General features: G+C 34.6%; 1 long non-coding RNA gene across 1 annotated transcript; it reads left to right on the top strand.

The window, feature by feature from the left end:
- Nucleotides 1-375: 375 nt before the first annotated feature.
- Nucleotides 376-982, top strand: LOC139087898 (uncharacterized). Its single transcript, XR_011544178.1, has 3 exons — nt 376-427; nt 511-720; nt 868-982. It is a non-coding gene; the product is annotated as an uncharacterized lncRNA (long non-coding RNA).
- The last annotated feature ends 4660 nt before the right edge of the window (nt 983-5642 follow it).

Genomic DNA, 5642 nt, shown 5'->3' with positions numbered 1-5642 from the left:
TTTTGAGCTGGTTTGGACAGTCTGGTTCATGTTGACTGTTTTGATACTTAATTAAGTTAGATTACTTGACTCTGGCCTGAAGTCAAGTTTTATCGAATGGAGCTTGAGACCAGAGTCACGTTGGATTGGCTATTGCGTGTCTCTCCTAGGTCATATGTTATCTTGACGACCGCATTCTGTCGTTTGGACTATAGACCATACTGAAATGGCTAAAATTGAATTTAACGTCACAATCCTCCTTAAATTCACATAGATCATATTAATACCTTAAACTACAAAGCACATTCCAGACTCCATCAACCCAAAGTGCGCTCTATTCCACCCAACCTCATTACTTCTTAAAATTCTAAACATACCTTCTCATTTCTTATTATTAGCGTTCTGTTTCAATGTTAATGTTGATTAGACACTGAGCACTATTCATCAGGTATGTAAAGAACTGTAATAATAAGTAATGAAGATATGAGATTATCATGTTTCTCTTCTTCTCTGATTCCAAAAATTCAACAGAAAAAAATTGGTTCTCAAAAAATTGTTGAGAATATCATGAAGAAAAGATGCACAAACACTTGAGTACATAATGACATGAAGGATTAGGGTTATCTGATTGTAATATCATCAACTACTGCTTCACATACTCAAGAGCATTCCTTTTTTTATGGATTTATTTAGCTCAAATTCATTTTCCATAGAAATATTGGGGGATATAAAATGTGTGTGGTAAGTAGCTTTACCTACGACAAATGAAAGGACAAATGATGATAGAAGAAGAATGAATGACATTAGTAAAGGTCTACTGGAAGTAAAAAAAAAAGTTGTTGACAATAGACTCTGAACTGTAAAAAATATTTTTTCTCATTTCTATAGAACAAGAGCAAAAAATTTTGTACACATGATGTCTCATTGAAACTTATACGCATCATATAACCATCACATCTCTTATGAAGCTAATAGACGGTTGTAAAAAATCTCTTTTGTTATTCACTCATCTCTCATCTTACTCTTTCTATTTTTCATCTCTTTTATTTTGTTTCTTCTTCTTCATCTCCTACATTTTGCTGTTTTATTCATAACATGAGGATAGGCAATAAGCAATATAATAGTAATAACAATAATTGTAGGGTCGACAATACGTTGGAGAATTATTCAGAAGGTTTAGACACTGGGATAAGGAATGTTGGTGTTATTATTGTTATACCATCTAATGTGACTGATATAGTGAGGATTTAAGCACTATACTATATAGAGTAACTGTAGAATAGACTAGTAAAGTCAGAATAGTGAATGCTAGTAGCCTAAATTAGCACAATGGTCAATAAGTAGGATTCGTCCAAAATTGTAGGCCTGGTGGCAAGAAAGGCAGACCTTGAACCTTGAACGAACTATAAGGCACAGCCCAAATCTGCAAAGTTTGCGGTTCTTGGCCAAACTCTTTGAATAAGGTCGTCATTTAGTCATTATTGTCCCACAAATGTCAAATTATGCAAGAATCATAAATCAAGTAAGCATCAAGCCAACCGATTGACATGTGCCAGTCACTGAATTATCCAGAATTGCAGCAATATTCACATTTCATTAATACCTTCTTAGAAGATTTAAATTTTATAGACAGCATCTCCAAATAAAATTAAGAAACTTGTGTCAATAAAATTTATGCATATTTTTATTTCTGCAATATCCATGGGGATCCCATAAATTTAGCAATTAGTCTCCACTCCTGTATATCTCTTTTTTTCTTCAAAATAGCATCTAGCCGAAAAAACTCACACATACGATTTACAACTTACGAATATATGCTGCTATTAATTCTGTTTTAAAAGAAATTCCCTTCTTCTTCTTCCATTGCTTCTTTCCTTTTTTTCCAAATTCTCAAATTCAAAAGAAGGTTTTATAATCTTAATTATAGCTTAAAAGCATCGACAAAAAAAAATAAATCTAAGAGAGGAACAGAAAAGAATCTGATGTGTTGTTTGGACCTCAGAGTCTAAGAATACAGCCAAATAGAATAGATGAAGAAGAAGTAGAAAAATTTGCTGTGGTTTTATGAAAAGAATGAGAAGTGAAAAATGGAAGTAAGAGATGAATGATTGGGATTGTTTGGTTGTAAGGCGCATGTACAGACTGAATCATCTTTAAAGCTGTAGATGTATGATTTAGTGTCAATATTGGACGGAAATAGAGGTAACATCACTTTTGAAGAATCCATGCATATCCTGTATCCTTAGACCAATGGTGTCCAAACTGATAAGCCACGACCGCGACACACAGTTTGGACAACACTGTCTTAGACCATTCCATATCGTTCTATAATTTTACATCTACTCAATCAGACATATCAATCCATGCAAGCAGCACATCTTCAAAATAAGCTAACAAACCTTTTTCATCCATACTTCCAGGAGGGCAAATGATGTCGAAGATGATGATGATGATGATGATTTTTTTGGTGTTCATCTTAATGTCATGGTATCGACATTACTTTACATCCACGAACAGAGCGAAGAACTGTATTATCCATAAACTTATTTTTCATTCTTTCGTATTCGAAAGCAGCAAAAATTTCTTGAATGCCTTAACTAGAAAGTGTGATTAGACACAGTTAATGATGTGAAATGTGGAAATTATCAACGGTCCAGTCGAGCAATTTCTGCTTTTTTTGAGAAAGAAGAAGAAGTAAAATTCTTGTGAATTTGCTAAATTGTAAATTGCATGAAGTGAACACAATGAATCGATGTTCATACCAATGGCATATGTTCACAATTTAATTTATACCAAACCATACATTCCATTTTGTCGTCGACTTTTCTTCTGCCTTGTTCTTCTTTCTTTTTATTTTTTTGTGTTTCATTTGTCGTCACTTTTGCTTCTGATGCTGCTGTTGAAGATCTTACAGATAATTAATGAAAGAGCTTAGAGACTTAGAGACATTCCTCAATGGATTTACTCTCCATCTCACTCATCGCTCTACTCGCAAAGTTTTATGCGTGAATAACAATGAAACATTTTCAAATTGTTTCACATTTTGAGATGTGTCGATTAAGAATGTTGATTCTTGTAGCTTATGAAGACCATTATGACTCAAATATTCAATTGTCTTATTCCTTTAGAATACCAATAATTGTATTGTGACCTCAATGGCCTCGATGGGAAATTTTATGAGCTTTGAGGTTCTTTTGTTGATGTGAATTAATTGTGTGCAGCTATGAATTCATAGGCTTGTGAATATGCAGTATTTGCTCTATGATGTGAAGCTTCTTAGTCCTTAGTGGACGGCAGATTTCAAGTTCATTCAAATTTGCAGGAGGTCCTCAATTAAATAATCTCTAGGTGTTCGGATCCTAAGCTCCGCATTATTAAGTCCCAAGCCACTTCAAGGACATCATGTACCTGTAGTGTCTTAATAAGATTGATTTTGCTATCCCAAAATCCTAAAAATATACCCCATATAGCTCCTCACTATCAACACATAAAGGCAATAATATTGTACAATTTGTAACATAATAGATGTACAACCGCACATAAAAGACAAGTAAAGGGCAATAAGGAGAGTGAAGGAAAAAAAATTAAATTTTCAAATGCTCATCTGTGTGATGTACAAAAAGTACAGAAAAGAATCAAAGAGAACAAGAAGAAGAAATCAAAAGAAATGAAAGCGACTTCAAAGAGCGACTACACAGTGATCGTGCGGCAGCAACAAATTGATGTGTAATGTGAACGTCTCTCTCACTCTCCCCTTTTTATTCCTCTTCTTCTTCTTCTCGATCATGTTCTCCTTTCATCTACAAATGCTTGGGTTCTTAAAAAAATATAATGTATAAGAGTCGCTGCTTCTTTCTTCTTCCCATTATTGCCATACGGCTATAGTTATCTTGATGCAATGTGTGCAAATTGTAAATTTATTTTTATTTCTTATTTTTCATCTTTTTAGCAAATGTTTTTGGCACTGATGATGTTGAGTGGATACAAAATGTATTAGGACATGACTGTCTGTTCGAGTGACATTAAGGGGTCGTTCCTAATTCATATGAAATCAAGGATAAGTCAAGGAATCACCTAAACGCAATATACATTGTATTACATCTCTGCTGACAAATGGTTCGTTTAAGCGGCCGTCAGGAAGCCATAATTAATCTTGATTCCAGATAGACTCTTCTTGTTACCTAATTTGTGTCTCTAACCCGATCGGCACAAATTGAAATGTTGCCACCACGGCGACGACTCGGTCGTATACTTAAAGCCAAGTGGCTGCCACTTGGCGAAAACAACCGAAATTGCCAAGTGGCAGCCACTTGGCTTTAAGTATACGACCGAGTCGTCGCCGTGGTGGCAACATTTCAATATGTGCCGATCGGGTAAGGATGTGATATAAGGCAGTTTCTGCTTTAAGTGTAAAAAATTGTTAAATATTCTAAAATAAAATAGATAATAAATTGGTTAAGATTCAATGGTTCGAATCCTGTACTCAGATGAAGAGATGGATTTTGTTCGGGGCTTCAAAAAGTTTTTTTTTTGTATTTTCTTAAACTACCACAAAATGCGCATTAGAACCCCAACAAAACGTCGATGAGAGAACGACACATTGCAGAAAAAAGAAAGAAAAAAAATTAAATGAAAAATGCGCGCAAAGCTAATTAGTTTATTTACTTTACTTTTCTTTCATTTATCTCCCCTTCCTCCTTGCATATATTTCAGTTCTTTCCGTGTGTAATTAATGCTTTATTAAATGAACGTAACTGACAGTCGGCTTTTTGTGTTTGTGCTTCTGCAGTTTTATGCAATTGAACGATCTTCTTTTTGTTTATTTATTCATGTTGTTCTTATGCTGTTTATAGCTATAAATGCCGAAAATATATTACAACAACATGCTGTTGTCCTTATTGGAAATCTGAAAGATTTGTTAAAATGACATCTGAGGATTTATTAACAATCGATGAAATTTTGTCAGTTTCCATTATAACAACATATGCCCGAAGGCTATTAAGCCACAAAACTCAAGGTGCAAAATTCTAAATCATCACAAAATCAACCCAAAGGAATCATTCATTTCCAAAACAGCAAAGAAACAATGAATTATGAGCGGAGTAAAAAGAAGACGATCGAAGATGAAGTGATATGGCTAATGCAATAAACATCCATTAAGAGATTTTTTTCAGAGTTTCACATACACATGCAAATTGTACCTCTTCTTTGATAATTGCAAGCAGCATAAAAGGAAATAAGAAGAAGGAAAAATATACAGAACAATATTAAGTATAAAATAAAAATATTTTTTAGGGATTCATAATTCATGTTTGGGGTGTTGTGTGCTGGTATGAATGAGGAAGTGGCTTCACTTTGTCTGTATGTATAAGGCAGTCAAGCTAGGGTGTCTGTTGGCACTAGAGTTTGGTATGTCGGTGGCTTATATCAGTGGTAGACAACCTTGTTTGTGCAATGGCGCATCTTGATCGTCAGTCACGACTGACACCCCACAAGGCATGTGTGCATTCATGCCAATCCCAAAAATACTCATCGACGTACAGGTTACCCATCACTGGCTTATATATTGACACACTTACTTCCCAAATGGATCAGTCTTCGTTTAGATATGAGGAGCTTACACAAGATATACAGCGGACTAGACATACAGCGGACTAGAAATA

Source organism: Chironomus tepperi, unplaced genomic scaffold (assembly GCF_022539635.2).
Source record: "Chironomus tepperi strain 1889 unplaced genomic scaffold, CSIRO-AGI_Ctep_v1 contig_137, whole genome shotgun sequence".
Lineage (NCBI taxonomy): Eukaryota > Metazoa > Arthropoda > Insecta > Diptera > Chironomidae > Chironomus > Chironomus tepperi.
This window is presented reverse-complemented; position numbering and strand designations above follow the sequence as displayed.